This window comes from Pan paniscus, chromosome 11, assembly GCF_029289425.2.
Source record: "Pan paniscus chromosome 11, NHGRI_mPanPan1-v2.0_pri, whole genome shotgun sequence".
Classification (NCBI taxonomy): domain Eukaryota; kingdom Metazoa; phylum Chordata; class Mammalia; order Primates; family Hominidae; genus Pan; species Pan paniscus.
This window is the reverse complement of record NC_073260.2, coordinates 98632118-98656324: the sequence shown is the minus strand read 5'-3', so window position 1 is coordinate 98656324 and position 24207 is coordinate 98632118. Positions and strand designations below refer to the sequence as shown.

Sequence of the window (24207 nt, the reverse complement as noted above, 5' to 3'; positions counted from 1 at the left end):
GGAATACTATGCAGCCATAGAAAAGAATGAGATCATGTCCTTTGCAGGGACATGGATGGTGCTGGAGGCCATTATCCTTAGCAAACTAACACGGGAACAGAACCCCAAATATCACATGTGCTCACTTATAAGTGGGAGCTAAATGATGAGAACACATGGACACATAGAGGGAAAGAACACACACTGGGGCCTCTCAGATGGTGGAGGGTGAGAGAAGGGAAAGGATCGGGAAAAATAACTAATGAGTAAGAGGCTTAATACTTGGGTGATGAAAAAATCTGTACAATAACCCCCATGACACAAGTTTACCTATATAGCAAACCTGCACTTTTACTCCTGAACTTAAAAGTTTTTTAAGAAAAGAGAAAAAAGAAAAGAAAGTTTGTTTTATGGGATTGTTTTGGGGATTAAATAAGATAATAACAACAAGCTTTAAACTAGCACATCAGTAAGAAACAAATACTAAATATTATAAATAACAATTGTTTGTTGATTCAGTTTATGTTTTGTTATTCTATATTCACATAATCACATATGTCACCAATTAATGAAAATTGCCATATAATGACAACATATACAATTAAGCCACTGTGAATCTGCAATGTTTTGGCAGAACTTCATATTGTATCCACAGGAAACAAAGTGATGAATGAATAAAGAGATATGTCATATCAAGTAAATTGGGATATATTTGTCTCTCACGAAACTCTCATCTTCTTCCACCACACTAGTATCCACTTCAGCACATTAGGACAAGTTATGATCGGTCTAATTCTGCTCAGATGTATGAAGAACTTGAAACTATGATAAAAAAGTAAAATGTGCAAGGAGAAAATGCTGCATATTAAAATAATTTTTTTTTCAAATTTAAAAAAGAAAAATTTGTATTTACAGAGGACATTTTATAAAGCTACCTAATTGCAAAGTAAACACTATTAGTAACAAGCATTATAATCTTTTTAACACCATCGCTTTTAGAGGCACTAGATGGTACTCATGGGACATGAGTGAGTTAATTTGCTTCCTATGCATGTGAAACTACAGGGAAATAATTCAGGAAGTTGGAGATACCTGGTATAGAAAGCGTTTCTTTAGTTTTTGCCTTTCCTTTTACCTCTCTTATTTCGTTGCTAATCACAGTGTCTAAGAATATGTGGTCTTATTATTAAGAAAGGTATCTTTTGGCTTATGAGTTGCTGAACTCATTTTTGTATCAAAAACTACTATCTTGTACAGCTTATCAGAAATGCTGACGTTCACCCTTCCTCGGGTCTTATTTGAATTGTCAGAGCTGACATAATTTTAATGCACACACACTGGGATATGTGTAGCTAATACAAATGTATGTCTTTGGCATAAATAATATTCATTGTTGAATTTTCCTCTGTGATGTTTTTACAACCAACAACCCTTCCACTAGGCAGATCATCACAAATTGGGATTTTCAATGAATCATCTGGTAATAAAGAAGTATGTGCTTTGCAGATTGAGCCCTCTTCCATGTGACATGAACAGCTTCAACATAAATTACCCATTACAGGTTTATTTGTCATGAACTGCTGCCAAAATACCATGATGGTAAAGCTACCTCCTGCATCTTAAACTCCCCATCAAAAAATGTTTTTATGGTTTTTGAGTTAAAGCTTTGCCTTCAACAGCTATTTTTCTTGAGCATCAGTTACAAGCTTTACTGAAATTGAGTGGTTAGAGAGGATTAGCAATGCCAAGTTTCTCAATTGTGGCTTATTTGGCAGCTGGTAACCATATAAGGAGAAAATATGGAGATAAAAATGAATATATAAAATATAGTAGTCTTGTAATTTATTTAATGCTCACACCTCTTTCAGAGAAGGATTTTATTATGGTCCCACTTCAGTTTCACAAATAGAAAACCTAAACTTAGAGATATTACTTAAGATGTCCAACATCCCACAGCCAATGAGTGAGGGAGGCAGTAGTAAACCCCAGCTTTTAACCAACATGTTTTTCAATTCTATATACAAATTTTAAATATGATTTTGTGCAAGGCATTTTGAGTGTTGTAGGGCCAATAGATGGACACGACACAGGACATGCCCTCATATTGCTCAAAGTACAACAGAGAAAACAGACAGATATTTACTTACCTATAGTCAGGGTTAGAACATGACAATTTCTAAGACAAGGAGTAGACACCATGCATTGGGAGGACAGATATATGATTGATAAATTCTGACTCTGGGGATGTAAGAAGGCCTCATAAAAAAGGTAACAAGAACATTTCATGTAGATACATTCAATTTTTATAAAATCAGAGGAATAAGTGGAGCAGAGAAACTATTTGTGGAATGTCAAGGTGTTGTATGTGGTTGGTAATAAGATAAATTCATTAATTTCTTAACCCTGTTAGATAATTACTGATATTATATCTGTCTTACATATAAAAAATTATCAATGATTTACCTCAGAACTTAAAACTAGTAAATGCTAGGGCTAAGGTTGGAGCACAGATGGTCTGACTCCAGAGCCAATGTGTTTTCCTCTACCTCACCAGTTGCAAACAGCCCAAAAGATACTAAGAGCACAAAAAGATACTGAGTGAAGCATGCTGCATGTTAGACAATCAGGAATATTGAATCCTGTGGCAAACTATTGAGTACATGCCCTATTCAAAGCATTCAAATACAAATTATGTAAGACCAAAAAAAAGCATATGAGAGCCAAATTCAATCCATAGTTTTTCATATCATAGCATTTGCATACTACAATTTTTCTTCAGGGCTTCAAACCATGTTAAGTCAGTGACTGAATTAATTAATATTTGGGGAAATCTAAATTAAGACAAACAATTCTTAGATTAAAAAGCATTATAAAAACTGCTGGTGTTAAAATATTAGAATCAGACTCTTCTAAAGTGTAATATACTTCAAAAAGATTATGCTTTTTATAGACAAATAAGTACGTAAATACAGAAGAATGAAAAGACTATATGGGAGAAAATACCTGAAACTCTACCCCACAGTACAATTTGAGATGTCATTCATTCATTCCTTCCACACATATTCCAGGTGCTGTGCTAGAGGTTAGGAAATATAATGTGAAGCATAAATAGACACACTGCTTTTATGTAGTTTGCAGTCTAATGGTACATGAGGGAGAGGATGGAGAATGACTAGCGAGGTATTTTGGAGCAAAGTCATGGAAGTTTCATGCGAAAGTTTTAAATTGAAAGAGCATAAGCAACTTTAGTAACCTAGACATGTGTGGTGTCAGACAACTTCCTGATAAACAAGAAGCTCCCTCCCCTCCACACTCACACCTTACCTCAAATAAGGCTGCTCCAGGAGCCTTATTTACTGCAGTCCCTGAAGGAAGCTTCAATCAGCAGGCCTTGGCTGGTAACCAGTAGGGAAGCCCAGCTGCCTGGCCCATAGCAATCCACATCGGGCAGCAATCCACTCTCCATGAGTAAATGCTCGAGACCATCTGTGAATTTAGAAAGAAGAGGCAAAAACAGCATCAGCTCAGCCAAAAGCAAGAGCATCCAAAAATGAAAGTTCGACCAATCTGTGCAAAAGAATATTTCACCAGGGATGCAGCATTTCAGTTCCAGGCTGACCTGTAGGTCAGTTCAGTTTAAATAAACAAACATTTGTTGAATCGCTCCATGTGCCAGGGACCATAGGAGGGGCTGAAAATTTGGAGATGATAAGATAGATATCTTGCCCTCCAGCAGCCCACAGTTTAGTGGTCAAAACAGATGTGTACAGGGTGTTCTTAGAGTGCTCTGCAAAGAGCCAACCTTTGTCCAACTGTAGAGATCTGGTAAGTTTTCCCAAAGCAGTGCTTATCAGACAGATTTGTGCACAGAGGTCACGTGAGAATCTTGTCAATATGAACATTCTTATTCTGTACATCTCAGGTAGGATCTGAGATCCCATATTTCTAACAAGTCCTCATGTGATATGGAAGCTGCTGGCCTGAGGGCCACACCCTGAATGTCAAAGAGAGCAGAGATCACCATGCCTCACTTTCTTGTGAGGAGTCAGGCAAAGAAGCTGGGAAAAGCTACTTTAATAAGAAAGTGCTGAGCAAAAGCAAGCACCTGTGAGCCACTAGGATCATGACAGAGCTGAAAGCAGTACACTCTTACAAAGGCAGATAAGTAGACAAGAATCAGATGTAAAAATTTGAATTCTATTCTGTAGCTGGATCAGTGGTTCCGAAGATTTGGGTGTAAAATATGACCTTGAGATCTTCTTTCTTGATTCAGATCCTGAACTCTGCCCCCACTAGATTCTGATTCTGAGGCCTGTGGTATAGCCTTCTGCATTTTTACACCATCCCCTTCTGCCCCCAGGTTATTAAGCAGGTGGTTGGAAGACCACGCTGTGACAAATATGGCGCAATTGTAGGCAGGGTGGAAGGGGTTTATCCAGAGAAATGAGATTTGCTTTTGAGAAAGTCACTGTGGAGCTGTTGATTTTACGTGGAAAAGCTAAGAAATATGGAACTAGTTAAGAGCCTGTTAAAATTATGTAATCAAGTGATGAGACAAGTCTGAAATAGACCATTCAGAGAGCACAGGCTTAAGAAAAAATGTAGGGGATGGAAATGTCAGGATTTTCTAGCTGATTAAGTATAAGGAGTAAGGGAGTAGGAGGAACCTATGTGACACCCAACTTTCTCTCCAAGGTGATTGACAAGATGGTGAGACTACAAACTGAGATGAAAAAAAAGCAATCAAGAGGTGCCTTAGGTGGCAATGATGATACATTTCAGTTTGGGAGAGCTGGCTTTTAGGTTTCAGAGAGTAAATGTGCAGCAGGCAATTGGCTACTGTATTCGTCCATTTTCACACTGCTGACAAAGACATACCCAAGACTGGGCAATTTACAAAAGAAAGAAGTTTAATTGAACTAACAGTTCCACGTGGCTGGGGAGGCCTCACAATTATGGCGGAAGGTAAGAAGGAGCAAGTCACACCTAATGTGGATGGCAGCAGGTGAAGAGAGCTTGTGCGAAAAACTCATTTTAAAAACCATCAGATCTTATGAGACTCATTCACTATCACGAGAACAACCCAGGAAAGACCCACCCCCCATTATTCAATCACCTCCCACCAGGTTCCTCCCATGGCACATGAGAATTGTGGGAGTTACAATTCAAGATGAGATTTGGGTGAAGACACAGCCAAACCATATTAACCCACCCCTAGCACCTCCCCTCCCAAATCACATGTCCTCGTATTTCAAAACAAATCATGCCTTCCCAATAGTCTGCCAAAGTCTTAACTCATTTCAGCATTACCTCAAAAGTCCACAATCCAAAGTCTCATCTGAGATAAGGCAAGTTCCTCCCACCTATGAGCCTGTAAAATCAAAAGCAAGTTAGTTACTTCCTAGATACAAAGGGAGTACAGGCATTGGGTAAAGACAGCCATTCCAAATGGGAGAAATTGGCTGAAACAAAGCAGCTACAGGCCCCGTGCAAGTCTGAAAACCAGCAGGACAGTCAAATCTTAAAGCTCCAAAATGATCTTCTTTGACTCCATGTCTCACATCCAAGTCACAGTGATGCAAGAGATGGGTTGCCATGGTCTTGGGCAGCTCTGCCCCTGAGGCTTTGCAGAGTACAGTCTCCCTCCTGGCTGCTTTCACAGGCTGGCATTAAGTGTCTGTGGCTTTTCCAAGTGCACAGTACAAGGTGTCAGTGGATCTACCATTCTGGACTCTGAAGGACAGTGACCCTCTTCTCATAATTCCACTAGGTGATGCCCCACTAGGGACTCTGTGTGGGAGCCCCAACCCCACATTTCCCTTCCCCACTGTCCCAGCAGAGGTTCTCCATGAGGGCCCCACCCCTGCAGCAAACTTCTGCCTGGGCAGTCAGGCATTTCCATACATCTTCTGAAACCTAGGTGAGGGTTCCCAAACCTCAATTCTTGACTTTTATGCACCCACAGGCTCAATACCACATGGAAACTGCCAAGGCTTGGGGCTTGTACCCACGGCTGGAGTGGCTGGAATGCAGTGCACCAAGTCCCTAGAATGCATACAGCAGAGGGACTCTGGACCCAGCCCACAAAACCATTTTTTTCCTTCTAAACCTCCTGGCCTGTGATGGGAGGGGTTGCCCTGAAGACCTCTGATATACCCTGGAGATATTTTCCCCATTGTCATGGGGATTAACATTCAGCTCCTTGTCAGTTATGCAAATTTCTGCAGTGGCTTGAATTTCTCCTCAGAAAAATAGGATTTTCTTTTCTATCACATTATTAGGCTGCAAATTTTCCAAACATTTATGCTCTGCTTCCCTTATAAAACTGGATGCCTTTAACAGCACTCAAGTCACCTCTTGAATGCTTTGCTGTTTAGATATTTCTTCTGCCATATGCTCTAAATCATTTTTCTCAAGTTCAAAGTTCCACGAATCTCTAGGGCAGAGGCAAAATGTCACCAGCCTCTTTGCTAAAACATAACAAGAGTCACCTTTGCTCCAGTTCCCAACAAATTCCTCATTTTCATATGAGACCACCTCAGCCTGGACTGGACTTTATTGTCCACATTGCTATCAGCATTTTGGGAAAAATCATTCAACAAGCTTCTAGGAAGTTCCAAACCCTCTCACATTTTTCTGTCTTCTTCTGAGCCCTTCAAACTGTTCCAAACTCTGCCTGTTACACAGTTCCAAAGTCACTTCCACATTTTCGAGTATCTTTTCAGCAGTGCCCCACTCTACTGGTACCAATTTACTGTATTAGTCCATTTTTACACTGCTGATAAAGACATACCTGAGACTGGGCAATTTACAAAAGAAAGAGGTTTAACTGGGCTTACAGTTTCACATGGCTGGGGAGGCCTCACAATAATGGGAGAAGGCAAGAAGAAGCAAGTCACATTTTACATGGATGGCAGCAGACAAAGAGAGCTTCTGTAGAAAAACTCCCATTTTTAAAACTATCAGATCTCATGAGACTCATTCACTATCATGAGAACAGCTCAGGAAAGACCCACCCCATAATTCAGTCACCTCCCACAGGGTTCCTCCCATGACACATAGGAATTGTGGAAGTTACAATTCAAGATGAGATTTGGGTGGGGACATGGCCAAACAATATCAGCTGCATAAGACAGGTAACCAGGAGTAAAAATTAGGGATGGAGATCTCAGGGAAAGGAAGAAATACAATTTGCCTAAGGTTACCTGCCTCCCACATCCCCATCTGCAGGCTATGACAAAAATGACACTGGTAGCATTTATGGCTCTCAGTATTATACTTAGTCCCTTTTGAAAAGAAACTCTTCTATGATTATCATTCACAAATTGCCTAAAGTAAACTAAAGTAAAAGTTTTAATAGAAACCCTTGAAGAGAGGCCTCTGGGAACTCATGATAAAAAAGATGCTACATCAGCTGGGTGCAGTGGCTCACGCCTGTAAGCTCAGCACTTTGGGAGGTCGAGGCAAGAGGATCACCTGAGGTGAGGAGTTCAAGACCAGCCTGGCCAATATGGTGAAACCCCGTCTTTACTAAAAATACAAAAATTAGCTGGGCGTTTTAGTAGGCACCTGTAATCCCAGCTACTTGGGAGGCTGAGGCAGGAGAATCACTTGAACCTGGGAAGCAGAGGTTGCAGTGAGCCAAGAGATTGCACCACTCAGGCACCACTACACTCCAGCCTGGGGGACAAGAGCGAAACTCATTCTCAAAAAAAAAAAAAAAAAGGTGCTACATCACAAAGGAATCACCATTTAAAGCATTATCTTCTTACACAAAGGTTAGACAACTATTAATGGGTCCAGACCCCTAGCTAGTGTGTGGCTTATCCTAAAAACATTTTTTTTTTCCAGAACTGAAGGTTGGGGAAGAGACGCCAATATATGCAACCCAATGATCATCTGGCAGAAATGTATCAATATAAGCTCCGCGCCAGCACATCCATTTATTTAATTAAGCTAATATAGAGTAACTAATTCAAACACTGCCCACTGCCATAAATCAATCATGACTTTTAGTTGAGAAGATAATTTTGTTAATAATGAGTTTTATTTTTCTTCTCAAAGTGAAATCCAGAATTTTGTTAAATATTATTAGAAAGCATAGATTGTACCTATTATAATACAATTTTTGGTCTGCCTAAAGATATACTTTTACATTAAAATTTTCTGGATGAAGTCATCTTAAAGAATATTCCACTTTGTTGAATAAAAGGAAAAAATTTTTAAGTTGATTTCTCACTTGCCTTCTTTAGTCTTTGCCATATACAAATTTGAACCCTATGAGTAGTTCATCAGTACCAATTTCATACCCTCTGTCCAACACTGGGGGAGTATTTGCATAAACCAAGCTACTCCCATATGGTGGAATAGTATGCCGATGTTAAAAATAATGCTGAATAACATGGGAAAATATATATGGCATTATTTTCAGTTAAAAAAGAGAAAAATACAAAGTTTTATAAAGAGAAATGTCTGCAATGCATTTTAAAAGTAACAAAAGATGTGAACAGAATACTAAAATGTTATCAAAGTTGATTTCTTGGTGATGGAATTACAGGATTGGGTTTTTTTCCCTTGTTTCCTTCAGTTTCTCTATTTTTCTCAAGTAAATTTAATTTTATAATCCTAAAATGTAAAACACCACAAATAAAAAACCTCAGTCCTTCTGTTCATATTTATTTTCTTCATGACTCTGTTCTGGGTAGTTCTCTGAAGGGCTAGACACTGTACAGTCAAATAGGTAACCAGCAGAAGAGGGGGTCACAGCAAACAACTAGACAGGTTTCTGGGCCAAAGCAGGCCCAGTGGTGGTTAGCAAGGAATGAGGTTTAAGGAATCATTTCTGTTCTCCCATCCTGTATATGGCCTAGAACTCAGATTTCAAGGTAACTCTGGCACCCATTGGCCAAGAGGGGAGCTATTCAGTTGGTTGGAAGGCTCAAAATGTGTCACTTCCAAGAAGAAAATATGCAAATTATCTAAATATGAAAGATATGTTTAAAGCACTTTTACCATTGAACAATGATATTCTGCTTAGGAATTAATGAAACAGTGATCCTTGTAAGAATTTCAGAACCAATTTGTTCTATCTTTAAGAACAATTCTATTCGGTATAGTTCTTGACAATTTGATTTTCATACTATATTCATGAAGCTCAAGTACATTAGCATAATAGTAGTACTGGGCTTTAAAATATGTAATTTCACTCTGTCCCATTTAGATTTTCAGGGACTTTGTCTCACTTTTGAAAAACTTTCAAAGACAAAAACAGAAATAGTAAGCCAAGAGTCGTTTTTGAAGAATCTGACTGAATTTTAATTTCACAAAGAAAGCAGAAAGTAAATAATACTTGATCTGGACCATCCTTTTCAGGAGGCAACCCAAATAATGGTTCAAAATTTTCTAATAACACAATGAGGCAACTCAGGATTCCTGCTGTTTTCTTCTTCTCTTCTCCACCTTCATCAAGCAACATAGCTTTTTACATGAATATTAGAGCATCTGTTTTAGGTACAGAGAAGGAAAAAAGGTGAAAGGGAGTTCACATTGAAAAAAGAGCATAAAAGAGAGAAAAATATTTAAAATAGAAAAGAATAAACAAGGCTAAAATGTGAAATTAATAAATACCTCTGCATGATAGAAATTGAGATAATAATACAGTAACAAATGGATCCAATTTTTTTTCCTATCTACCATGTGTTTATACATATAAATATTTAATTTGCAAGGATCTAGGCTAATCTTTTTTACTTTAAAACATTTTCAAAACTATGGCTTTAAAAATTGCTTCTCACAACATATGACAAATAATGAGATACCGGCTTGTATGTGCTGGAAATTCAGTAATTTTATAGCTACATGAAATTTAGAAATTAACTCATCCAATACCCTTTTTAGTCTATTCTCAGACTGCTATAAAGAAATAACTAAAACTGGGTAATTTATAAAGAAAAGATGTGTAATTGGCTCACAGTTCCTCAGGCATATAGGAAGCATAATGCTGGAACCTGCCCGGCTTCTGAGGAGGCCTCAGGAAACTTACAATCATGGCAGAAGGTGAAGGAGGAACTGGCACTTCAAATGGCCACAGCAGGAGGAAGAGAGAGTAGAGGTGCTGCACTTTTAAGAAATGAGATCTCACGAGAACTCACTGACTGTTGTGAGGACAGTATCAAGGGGATGGTGCCAAACCATTATGAGGAACCCACCCCCATGATGTAATCACCTCCTACCAGGACCCACCTCCAACACTGGGGGTTACAGTTGAACATGAAATTTGGGTGGGGACACATATCCAAACCATGTCAACTCTCTATTAAATGTAAGCTTGTTGAGGCTTGGGTATTCCCTTACTCAAGACCACCCAGGCAGAGGGGAGAGGCTCGGTGATCCAAATATTTTTATAAGAATTAATAGTTTTATTTTGCTAGCAGTTGAGCCCATGAAAATTTGGTAATTGCAACTCAAATTACCATTGTTAAACTTAAACAAAAGTTTCCAAGTGACTGTTTCTTTGGCTTCTTTTCATTGCAACCTAAAAGCACCCCTGAGTCAGAACCTGCTTCCTAAGTCATAACACTCATATAATATTTCATGGCACTGTGAAAGAACCTAGGAAACTTGTATAGTAAGAACTAATAATAACTAATATATTCTCAATGCTTCCTATGTATAAGATGCATTTCTAAGCACACACACATATTATGCTATTTAATCCTCACAATAATCCTATGGAGTAGGCACTCTTATTATCTCCCATTGTCAAATGAGGAAATTGAGGCCCAGAAAGTCTGTGTGATCTCTCCAAAGTCAAAAAGCTATACAAGTGTGGATTATTAAAAGTATTTTGTTTGTTTTCCACAACTATAATAGCTTGTTAACATTATTACTTTCATTTTATGGACAAAATAGAGGACCAAAGGATCAAAATGCTGCTTGAAGATGGCTTAAAGAGTTGGTAGTAAAGCCAGGAATTGAACTGAGCTCTATTCGAATGTTCTTTTTGTGTGCTACCTCTGGAAGTCTTCCTTAAAAGAAATCACTTTTGGCTGAGTGCGGTGGCTCAAGCCTGTAATCCCAGCACTTTGGGAGGCCGAGGTGGGCAGATCACAAGGTTAGGAGATCGAGACCATCTGGCTAACGTGGTGAAACCCCGTCTCTACTAAAAATACAAAAAATTACCCGCACATGGTGGCGGGCACCTGTAGTCCCAGCTACTCGGGAGGCTGAGACAGGAGAATGGCATGAACCCGAGAGGTGGAGCTTGCAGTGAGCCGAGATTGCACCACTGCACTCCAGCCTGGGTGACAGAGCAAGGCTCCATCTCAAAAATAAAAAAAAAAAAAGTACTTTTTGGGGATATAATTTCAACTTTTATTGTAGATTTAGAGGGTGTTTGTGCACTTTGTTACATGGATATATTGTGTGATGCTGATATTTGGGGTATGAATCTCATCACCCAGGTAGCGATGAAACTATCCATGGCCGTCTCCCTCTTGCTCCTCTCTAGCAGTCCACCATGTCTATTGTTCCCATCTTTATGTCATGAGTACTCAATGTTTAGCTCCCACTTACAAGTGAGAACATGTGGTGTTTGCTTTTCTGTTCCTGCATCCATTCCGTAGGAATTATGGCTTATAGCTGCATCCACATTGTTGCAAAGAACCTTATTTCTCTTTTTTTATGATTGCATAGTATTTCATGGTATATATATCTATATACCAAATTTTATTTATCTAATTCACTATTAATGGGCACCTACGTTGATTCCATGTCTTTGCTACTGTGAATAGCACTGCAATGAACATGTGAGTGCATATGTCTTTCTGGTAGAACAATTTATTTTCTTTTGGGTATAGATACAGTAATAGGATTGCTGAGTTGAATTGCAGCTCTGTTTTAAGCTCTTTTAGAAATCTCCAAACTACTTTCCACAGTGGCTGAACTAATTTACATTCCCACCAACAGTGTCTAAGTGTTGCCTCACCAGCATCTGTTATTATTTGACTTTTTAATGATAGCTTTTCCAACTGGTGTGAGATGGTATCTAGGACTATAGCTAACCAAAAAGGTGAAACAAGGAGAATGACAAAATACCGCAACAAGAAACCAGAGATGATACAAACAAATGGAAAAACATGCCATGCTTCTGTATTGGCAGAATCAATACTGTTAAAATGGTCATTCTATCTGAAGCAATTTACAGTTTTAATACTATTCCTATTAAACTACCAATGTAATTTCTCACAGAATTAGGAAAAACTATTCTAAAATTTATATGAAACAAAAAAAGGGTAAAAATAGACATAGAAATCCTAAACAAAAGGAACAAGGCTGGAGGCATCATACTACTTGACTTCAAACTGTACTATAGGGCTGTAGTAACTAATACCAAAACAACATACACCAAGAGGACAGAAAGAGAAGCCAGAAATAAAACCACATGCCTACAGCCATCTGATCTTTGACAAAGCTGACAAAAACAAACGGTGGGGAAATAACTCACTATTCAATAAATGATGCTGGGAAACTGGCTAGCCATATGCAGAGGAATGAAACTAGACCCCTAATTTGCCATATACAAAAATTAGCCCAAGATGGATTAAAGATTTAAATGTAACACCTCAAACTATAAAAATCCTAGAAGAAAACCTAGGAAATAGTCTTCTCAACATCAGCCTTGGCAAATAACTTTTGGCTAAATCTCTAAAAGCAATTGCAATAAAAACAATTTGACAAGCGGGACCTAATTAAACTTGAGCTTCTGCAGCAAAATAAACTGACAACAGAGTAAACATACGACTTATAGAATGGCAGAAAATATTTGCAAACTATGCACCTGACAAGGGTCTAATATCCAGAATCTGAAAGGAACTTCAACAAATCAACAAGCACAAAACAAATAACCCCATTAAAAATTCACAAAGAACAGACACTTCTCTAAAAAAGAAGACATAAGCAGCCGACAAACATATGAAGAAATGTTCATCAGCACGAATCATCAGGTAAATTTCTTCTATAGGTCATTTCTGAATGCTGCTTTGACGTGTTGCCTCTTAGGTATCTTCTGCTTAGTGAGCATCAGTACATCTCATCATGGAGTGAGGAGTGCAAAAATATACTTATTAAGGCAACTTTTTGCCAAGGATACTCTCGTAAAGATTATGCATGTGACTTTATGACATTCAGTACAGCATGAATGCTTTATCACAAAAAGAGGACCAGGACAGATACAACCTGGACCCTAGCCCTGAACCATAGCCCCAGTTAACTCTGGTAGAATTGCCTGGCAAACTCTGGTAGACATACAATTGTTGCCATGGGCTAGGTCACTAGTTGGTGAGTGAAGTGTCAGAATCTCTCAACTAATGAGCTAATCTTATGTGTAAGGAATTCAGAGTAATTTTCAGATTTCTAGAAATACAGGCAACTATTTCTGGCATAATGGTGGCCATCAGTGAGGAGCAGGCTCTGGCCACTGGACTGAGTTTCAGCTTCTGTACTGGTGAAAGGGGCTACAGAGGAAGGAAGGGTTCAGCCTTTGGAATAGGGGATGGGCTTCTGAGTGATAAATCATGGGACATATGGGGGTGCACACTCAGAAAAAGTGTCAGTAATCATAATTAACACAATGGATAAGGATGGAATGAATACTAGGGTAACTTGATGTGGAGCTCCATAAAGTGGGGGCTAGAGGTAATAAAATATTTCATAAGTCAGGTTTGATCCTGAAAATTGGAGAATTTGCACAGTGTAAAGGAAAATACATGAGGCTGGGAATATTGTGAGCTTAATCTCAAAGTTATTAGAAACAAACTCTGCTGCCTAGGGACTCTCAAGTACAGACAAATGATTACTCATTGGTTCATAAGAATATATGAAGGCATTCTTAGATATAATATCAATCATGTCTTTGAGATACAGATGCTGAAACTGAGAACAAAATTGACCAAGAATATATCCAAAGTTCTAGGTAATAACAGCTAAAATGAAACAAGTTCTTGCTATATGGGACCTAAATCATTAGATCAATTATCTGCTAATACTCATTCTCTGAAGAAACAACTATAATAATTTCCATTTTACAGGTGAGATAACTGAGTCATGGAAAGGTTAGAAGGCTGGTCTAAAGATATAAGATTTTTAGGTAGCAGAATTGGGAAAGATTAATTAAATTGGAAACAGGGGTAGGCCTGCAAGATTTTCCCGTGACACTTGCTCTAAATATGCCAATTAATTTCCTAATCCCCTTTCATAGCAATCTCACAAGAGCCTTTGGCCTCAGCCTGGTTCTTGACTTTGTAGCATCATACTCTGTTCTTCTGTGGATATTAACAGCTAACATGGATTGGTTTGATACTCTGTGGTCAGAATTGTTGTAAGTGCTTTGCATCCTGAGGCAGAGCCCATGATGCTCAGTAAGCATTCCTTTTTCTCTCTTCATTATGGACCTTCTTTCAGTTAGCCAGAGACTAGCATAGCAGTGTGTGTTATTTCTGGGCTGTGGCAGGGAAAAGCCCATGCCAATCCTCCTGACACTGTTTCCCTGCTGCAGAAGAGTCAAGGACTTTTGTCCAGGTGGCTGAGCCACAGGTTTCAAGCAGCCTAGATTGCTGAGCAGCTGCATGGAGGTCAGTTGCTGAGGAGTCCTTTCCCAACCCACAGATGACTTTGTGTAAATGAGAAGCAAACCTTTGTTGTGCTAAGCCATAGAGATGTTGGATTGCTTCTCAGCATTCTCTAACATATCCTGACTGGTAACACATACTAGCTCAACTAATGCTCCCAACAGTCTTATGACTGTCAGATGAGGAAAGAGAGGTCCAGAGAAGTTAAAGGTTACAGAGCTAGCTCATGGCAGGGTCAGATAAAAGTTCAGGTAGGCTCACTACAGAGCTTGTTCTCCTTTCCACCACACTGTCCCTGAAGCTCATAGTCACAAAGAAGGTACATTCTTAGGTGCTGCATTAAAGTTATTAACAGTATGTTTTTAATGACTTCTTTACATTCTACTATGACAAAAGTTTATTGCAAAATTGGAATTCCATTGAGATGTATCTATTAAGGCCAGAAACAGGACACTATCTTTTTCTATCTTTCATCAAAATTTTCCAACATGACACACTTAAAAAATGATTGGCGTAAAAATAGTAGAAAAAGGCTGGTTTTGAAATTAGAAAAATTCTAACTTTAGCATGCTGTAGATAACACAAATAAAACACAGTGCTCAATTGAAAAATGGGAATAAGAGCAATTTTTAATGTTTCTGGGAACATTCCATAGAATAAAATAGGGAGGTAAAAGCAAATCAGTGAAAGGATTGGCTTCATTAGTGGAAAGCTACTAACAGTAAATAATGGTCTCTAGAGGAGGTGAAATTTTGTTTTTTTAAATGAGAAAAGGATTTATTTTATGATGATTAGATGGTAAGCAATAGAAAAATGTATCTAGAGAGAGAAAGAGGGCAAAGGTTGAGAGAGAGAGATTAGTTGCTTTTTGCCAAGCAGTTCATAATGAGGATGATTAGAGGAGACTATAATTGATTACTAGTATCTCTCACGCTGGACATAAGAGGAATTATGGAGAATTAATCTTTGGAGTAACAGTAAAAGTGATGATGATAAATACCATATGTAACTGTCAATATCGAACAAAACAGATGAGAAACAGAAAGTTATCTAGTGATTTCTTGATTTTTAGTATTAAGAACTCAATCAGGGCACTACACACAGCTTTTAGAAATGCATCAAAAGAAAAGTCATATTATTTCCAACGTTCATAGAGTGCTTTCTATGTATTAAGCATTATTTGAAGTGTTTTGCATGAATTAACTTAATTAATCCCCACAATTTATGTGATATTTTTATTATCCCGTTTTCTAAAGAAGAAAGCTGAAACACATAATCACCTTTAACAATTTTCCAATGTCACGAAGGTAGAAAGTAGTAGAGGCAGGATTTAAGTCCAGTGTGTGGCTCCAGAGGCTGTGTTGTTAACCACTGTTCTTGCTATCTGTCTTCCAAGTCACTGCCTGATAGTAAGTAATAATGCCTTGCTCCTGTGGTCATGGAAGGAGCAAGAGGCTTGAAATTGAAAAAGCTGGATTTGATTCCCCATCCACCCCCACCACTAACAAGGGTGAGGACAAGAACAAGTATAGTTATTTTCCTACTAAGACATCTGTGATTCGTGCTCCACATACACTGCACAAAGTTGTTTGTTATCATGATTAAATATGCCAGGAAAAGATGTGAAAAGTGCTTTGAAAACTTCTAAGTGCTCTCTATGTGAGGGATTATATCCACAGCATAGCAAAGTACCTAGATGAGCACTGGCAGCCCCCTATATAGTTTTCCGGGTGTATTAGCTTCCACTGATGTAACAAAATACCATAGACTGGGTGGCTTCAATAATAGAAATTCATTTTTTCACAGTTCTGGAGGCTAGAAGTCTGAGAAGCCAGGGTGCCAGCATGGGTGGGTTCTGGTAAAGGATTTCTTCCTGGCTTAGAGATGGCCACCTTCTTGCTGTGTCCTCACATGACAGAAAGAGAAAGAGTGTGTAAGCTCTCTGGTGTTTCTTCTTATAAGGGCACTAATCCTAGCATGAGCATTCCAGCCTTATGACCTTATCTAAACTAGTTATCTCCCAAAGTCCCCATCTCTAAATACCATCACATTGGAGATTATGGCTTCAGCATGTGAAATGAGGGGAGAGTGGGGACAATTCATTTCCATAGTACTGGGTAAGAAAATAAAGCAATTATTTTGTATGTTTATGCTGGAAAGGGAATCCGAGAGATAGGTTAAATACAGGGAGAAAGGGTATCCTGAAAATAATACCAAGTATTTATTGAACCCATGCTGTCACAAGAGAAAAAAAATAGCATGATGAGTTGGGTAAGCATGTGTGTTCGATGTGATTGAAAATGCTGGCCGGGTGCAGTGGCTCAGCCTGTAATCCCAGCACTTTGGGAGGCCGAGGCAGATGGATCACCTGAGGTCAGGAGTTCAAGACCAGCCTGGCCAACATGATGAAATCCCATCTCTACCAAAAATACAAAAATTTGCCAGGTGTGGTGGTGCGTGCCTATAATCCCAGCTACTTGGAAGGCTGAGGCAGGAGAATCGCTTGAATCCGGGAGGTGGAGACCACAGTGAGCCAAGATCGTGCCACTGCACTCCAGCCTGGGCAATAGAGTGAGACTCCATCTCAAAAAAGAAACAAAATGCTTCACAAAATAGTGCCTTTCACTGGAGAAAGATTAAAACAGCCAAGGTTCATGAGGCACCTAAGTGTGGTAGGTAAGTATTGGCTGACAAGCTCTTCAGATCTCAGCTTAATCTTTACTTTGCCATTCTGTGTGACATTAGTCTACTGATTTAACCTCTGCAAATGTCAGTTACCTCATCGTAATGTGAACAATTTAATTGCATTTGGTGTTTGAGACTGCAGTGAGGACTAAGTATAAATGTCTTGCTTTACTAGAATGCCTAGCTTATATTATATCATCAGTAATTAGTAAATATTAATATTATTGAGGAGTAATTTGACTCTCCTCCTTCCCATTTTAGTTCATTTACCAAATGTCATTGAGCACCTACTGTATGGCAGGCATTATTTTTGCATTTCATAAATTCTAGAAAAAACTATAAATGTAATCTAAATATTTACTTATTTATTCTTTAATTCATTAATTCGATAATTTAGTGAATGCCAGTGGAACATATTTTTGCAATATCCCTCTTTTCTGTTGCTAGGATACGCTGCTCAGCAACCTCCCACTGTTTTTGAGACTTACATATGTTCTAGAAAACTATACATTCTTCATTCCCAGAGATAGGCTTTGTCTTGAAAGTCTGCTACTTTGGCCATTTGATGCTGAATTTTTAACATTCGTATACCCCATTTCTGACTCAATATTGCACCTGGAAGGCTCTTAGTACTCTCTCAGCATATGTACAGTGAATTCTTGGTATTCAGTCTCAGCCTACTTATTCTTCAGGAAGACTTTCAGCAACTTGATTTTTCCAGTTAGTCAAACAAAAACTTCTGAGTCATTCTTGACTCCTCTCTTCTCTCACACTTCTTATCCTTGCACCCTTGCCTGCAGAATCTACTTAGAATCCAACTGCTTCTTATCATTTTGACCACTTCCATTCTCATTCAACCTACCCACATCTTCCAGGTGGATTATTGCTAAACATCCTTCTTTCAGTTTTTGTTGTTTCCATCCTTGCTTCCCTATAGTGTGCTCACTATACCAGAAAAAATATCTTAAATGCGTGTATTAATGCAAATGGATGAATTTATCCTGGCTTTTTCTATTAGCACACTTGCATATGGTCTAATACATTGAATAATCAAATTAAAACCCATTTGTGGCTCTTTCCAAGAAAAGCCTTATTGGATAATTTAGAAATACCTATATTCTGAAATTAAAGTGGTAAAAAAAGGTATATGTATATATATTATGTGTATATGTATATATACACACATAAATGATGCATACACAACATAGATGATACAGGTAGGAGGAAAGAAAAAAGAAAGGAAGGAGGGAAGGAAGGAAGAAAGGAAGGGGGGAAGGAAGGAAGGAAGGAAGGAAGGAAGGGAGAGAGACTATTAAATGCCAAACAAGTTCCTAGAGATCTTGGTGAAGTAAGAAGATAAATTTGGGTGGGTCATGGAAAATATTTATTTACTAAAAGACTAGAAGTCAAGTTTATATATTCAATTCCACACTGCTGTTGTGAAAGTCATCTGCAAAGGGTCTTCAGACTCCTGTTGGGGTCAGAGGTTTAGGTATGATATTCTGAGGGAGGAGAGAGAAACTGCATTATCTGAACTGAGGCTGAGAGTTCAGCTGAACACACAGAACTTCCATTACAGATCAAGGACCAGCAGGGACAGAGCAGTCAGATTCCTAAAGCCAGTTCCCGATTGATGAGCAGGTGATGCTCTAGTAGTTCATTTGAAAATTGATTGTGTGGAATTCACAACATTTTCTCCCATAAAAAGTGTTATAAATGGCAGTGGTAGGAGGGGAGGGGAGTGTCCCATGGCCAACACATAAAAGCTTATTGAGCCCATAATGGAGCTGAAACTCAGCACATTTGCTGAAGAAAAATAATTCTCTTGCAACTAGTAATGAAACAAAACAGAAGAACATATAAACTTGAATTAGAAGAATAGTAGCTGATTTCTCTTGAGTGCTACTGCTTATAAAGGCACGGTTTTAATTAAAAGAGGATGAGGAAGTAGAGTGGACTAGTAAGGGACTGCTAAGAAATGGCAAGGGTTTTAGATATTAGTAGCTTTGGTTATTGTCTTATTTCGTTTTCAAACATAGGGCATTGCTTTTCCTTGGTATAGCTGTAACCATTTGTAGCATTATTTTTGTGTTTGTATGCCATGATGTGCATCAATTTTTTAATTCTCAAAACAAATAATGGAAGACAAAGAAAGCAGGAAGTGATGATTTGTTCATAAGGTAACCTCAAGAAAGTTAAGAAAATAAGAAAGACGAGTGAAAGACTGGATGTGTCTATATGTGAAAAAGTAGTTGTCTTATGTCAAATTAACTGAGAGGAGAAGGTTATATTGTGTTTGCCTTCTGTACTTGGAAGGCTATAAAAGAAGACAGTGGATAAGTAACCTTGGATTTCATAATTCTAGAAAGAGATAACTCTGGATAGTCTTGTGGCTTTCTGGAACAAGACAAGGAAGAAAAAATGTGCTCGATCTAACACTATATATGTAGGGATGTGTTTGTTGCAGTTAGGGTGTTTATCATCCAGGAAGTCTCTTTCTTTTCTATCTTCATGATTGCACACTAAAATAATCTGATTTGCTGATAAAACCTTTGAACTGAGAAGAAAAATAAGTATTGGGTTTTAATTTTCTTTACATTTGCTTTAGCTTTCCTGGTATATGTTAGCCTAGCTATGATCAAAGATGCCAAAAGCTCAGCTTTCAGACTCTAACACAAAAGAACACAAAATCCTTAGAATTGTGCAGTTATTTTAGAAGTGCTGAATGAAGATTGAAAAATAACCCAATTTTTTGGTTGAATAATCTCACATTTAAGAATTAATACCTTCACATTTTACTATTAATATAATTTTATCAGTGCACAATGTAGCTAAGGGTGCTATCGCTTTCCATTTGGAAAGACAGGACAAGGACATGCCACAGGATCCTCAATAGCAGTGCAGGTCCTATAGCCAACCTGCCATGGTTCTGTTGAGATATCTTGCGCTTCACCCTTAATCTTTATGTGCCTCATCTTTCTCATTCATTAAAGAAGATTATTATAAGTATTACATGAGTTAATGCATGTACAGAACTTATATAACTAGTTGGCACATAGTGAGTGCTCAATAAACATTAGCTATCATAATTCCTATTACACATTTTGATGAACAGTTCTAATATTTGCCAGAAATTAGATTTCAGTCTCTATAATATTGAAATACATTTAATTATATTAAACTATGCTAAACATGTATTGATTTTTTGTATATTTTAGAAGGCATCAAGGTTACTGTAAAATTTCAAGGTCATTTTCACTGACCAACAGATGTCAATATTTACTACATTCTTGAAGAATGCCTATTGTGGTATCATAAAACTTGTGAGAAGGTTAAAGTTTAAGTGCTTCATTTTGATTTGCAAAATTACTGCTAAGAGATGTTCTGTAAATCACTCATGACCATGCTCTCTGGAAAGCCTTCCATGACCACCAACCATCACAGATTCTATAAGCTGCCATAGTACTCCTTCCCCGGTATTCACAATACTGTCTCTCTTCACCTGTATTTCTAGGCCTATGAAAAGAAATACAAATTGGATTTGTGTAATTCCCACTTATTATGCACTGATTTGTATAACTGCGCTTGTTATGCGCTGATACCTCAATTTCAACATGTCTAAAACCTATGCATCCCCCACTCAAACCTTCTCATCATCCATATTTCCTATTGAAAGTACTCCCTAGTGAATAAGGGCATTTGTCTCCTGAAGTTATCCCATAAGTTGTTATGCTGCCTTTAATTTTTCCAACCAGATATCCAGTGAGTCATCTAACCTGACATTTCTCCCATATTGTCTCTTTGATTTTTTACTACTCTCATACCAGTACTCTGTACTTTATTAAAAATGACTACTACAAAGTTTGACATCATCTCCCCTAGATTACTAAGGCCTTGCCCTCTCCTGCCTAATGCATTTTCCTCATGGCAGTTACCAATCTTTCTAAAACACAAATCTGATAATGCTTAAAAGTTCGACAATGATTTCCCACTATCAAAGATAAAATTCAAGCTCTTAACTTAGGATACAAGGTTATGCATGACCTGTTACCTCCTTTTACCTGCAGCCTCATCTTACATCTATGTTCTCATCTGTGCAATGGGATAGTTGTGACCATTATATGAGTTAACTTGCAAGTACTTAAATCACTGCCTATCACATAGCACACATTAAGTTCTAGCTATTATAACTTACCTCCTAGAAGATCTACATTCCTGCCAGACTGTGTCACAGTCAGCCCATAGTTTCTCCCACTTCGGGACTCTAACACATGTTAATGTGCAACATTCTTCCACCTTCAGTTCAGTGCTCACCACAATTATATTTATATCCTAATAAAATATCCTTGTTTTCTTAGCATTCTTTATTTTTTTATTATACTTTAAGTTTTAGGGTACATGTGCACAACGTGCAGGTTTGTTACATATGTATACATGTGACATGTTGGTGTGCTGCACCCATTAACTCATCATTTACATCAGGTATATCTGCTAATGCTATCCTTCGCCCCTCCCCCCACCCCACAACAGGCCCTGGGGTGTGATGTTCCCCTTCCTGTGTCCAAGTGTTCTCATTGTTCAGTTCCCACCTATGAGTGAGAACATGCGGTGCTTGGTTTTTTGTCCTTGCAATAGTTTGCTGAGAACGATGGTTTCCAGCTTCATCCATGTCCCTACAAAGGACATGAATTCATCCTTTTTTATGGCTGCATAGTATTCCATGGTGTATATGTGCCACATTTTCTTAATCCAGTCTATCATTGTTGGACATTTGGCGTGGTTCCAAGTCTTTGCTATTGTGAATAGTGCTGCAATAAACATACTTGTGCATGTGTCTTTATAGCAGCATGATTTATAATCCTTTGGTTATATACCCAGTAATGGGATGGCTAGGTCAAATGGTATTTCTAGTTCTAGATCCCTGAGGAATCACCACACTGACTTCCACAACGGTTGAACTGGTTTACAGTCCCACCAACAGTGTACAAGTGTTCCTATTTCTCCACGTCCTCTCCAGCACCTATTGTTTTCTGACTTTTTAATGATCGCCATTCTAACTGGTGTGAGACGGTATCTCATTGTGGTTTTGATTTGCATTTCTCTGATGGCAAGTGATGATGAGCATTTTTTCATGTGTCTGTTGGCTGCATAAATGTCTTCTTTTGAGAAGTGTCTGTTCATATCCTTTGCCCACTTGTTGATGGGGTTGTTTCTTTTTTTCTTGTAAATTTGTTTGAGTTCTTTGTAGATTCTGGACATTAGCCCTTTGTCAGGTGAGTAGATTGCAAAAATTTTCTCCCATTCTGTAGGTTGCCTGTTCACTCTGATGGTAGTTTCTTTTGCTGTGCAGAAGCTCTTTAGTTTAATTAGATCCCATTTGTCAATTTTGGCTTTTGTTGCCACTGCTTTTGGTGTTTTAGACATGAAGTCCTTGCCCATGCCTATGTCCCAAATAGTATTGCCTAGGTTTTCTTCCAGGGTTTTTATGGCTTTAGGTCTAACATGTAAGTTTTTAATCCATCTTGAATTAATTTTTATATAAGGTGTAAGGAAGGGATCCAGTTTCAGCTTTCTACATATGGCTAGCCAGTTTTCCCAGCACCATTTATTAAATAGGGAATCCTTTCCCCATTTCTTGTTTTTGTCAGGTTTGTCAAAGATCAGATAGTTGTAGGTGTGTGGCATTATTTCTGTGGGCTCTGTTCTGTTCCATTGATCTATCTCTGTTTTGGTACCAGTACCATGCTGTTTTGGTTACTGTAGCCTTGTAGTATAGTTTGAAGTCAGGTAGCATGATGCCTCGAGCTTTGTTCTTTTGGCTTAGGATTGGCTTGGCAATGCAGGCTCTTTTTTGGTTCTATATGAACTTTAAAGTAGTTTTTTCCAATTCTGTGAAGAAAGTCATTGGTAGTTTGATGGGGATGGCATTGAATCTATAAATTACCTTGGGCAGTATGGCCATTTTCATGATATTGATTCTTCCTACCCATGAGCGTGGATGACATGATTATATATCTAGAAAACCCCATCATCTCAGTCCAAAATCTCCTTAAGCTGATAAGCAACTTCAGCAAAGTCTCAGGATACAAAATCAATGTGCAAAAATCACAAGCATTCTTATACACCAATAACAGACAAACAGAGAGGAATTCTTTATTGCTAATACATAAGCTTCTATGGGTAGGGACCGTGCTTGCCTCCTTAACTACTCTTTACCCAACTTCAGGCACAATGCACACAAAATAGGCATCCAATGACTATGTGTTAATCAGATTAAATAAATTACTTTATCTAAGGCATGGAACTATGAAGTTATAGAATGGTTTTGTTATTCATCATTCATTAAATGAAATAATGGATATAACAAAGTTAGTGACAAAACTAGTATCAGAACTCCTGTCTTTTGGTTTCCAACTCTGCATTCATTCATTCATTCATTCATTCACTCACAAACACATTATATGCCAGATATTTTCTATGTTTTTACACTCTGGTAAGGAGACAGACACATTAAAAAAATAATTTCAGCACAGTTTAGTGAGTCTAGTGAGGTAATCTGATGGAGTCAAAAAACTCTTATTGATGGAACTGATGCTTGAAGTGGCTCCTAAGAGATAAGTAATAAATAGCTTAGCAGGCAAAGAAAGAAGACACATTCTAGGCATAGGGAAATGCATGTACCCTAGAGATATTTCATAACATAAGTTAGTATAAGGTGTTGTAGGAGGAGAAGCAATACAATATTAGAAAGACAAGCAACCAAAACAAGTTTATTGGTGGCCTCTCTTTAAGGGTCACCATCATTTCCCTCTTCCTGAATTATAGTAGGCACATAAAATAGCAAGTGCTACCTTCTAGGAGGTATTGGGGAATACCATTTTTAGCTAACCCTCCTTATAACTAATTCTCATCTAAT

The 24207-nt window shown here is 38.2% G+C and overlaps 1 long non-coding RNA gene across 1 annotated transcript in view; it reads right to left on the bottom strand.

The window, feature by feature from the left end:
• The window catches only part of LOC129393099 (uncharacterized), a 280185-nt gene extending 264137 nt beyond the window's left edge, over positions 1-16048 (bottom strand). The window contains exons 1-2 of the long non-coding RNA XR_008619745.2: positions 15887-16048; positions 3304-3465 (exon numbers count right to left, since the gene is read on the bottom strand). This is a non-coding gene — a long non-coding RNA (uncharacterized LOC129393099). The remainder of the gene's footprint in view (positions 1-3303; positions 3466-15886) is intronic.
• Positions 16049-24207: the final 8159 nt, after the last annotated feature.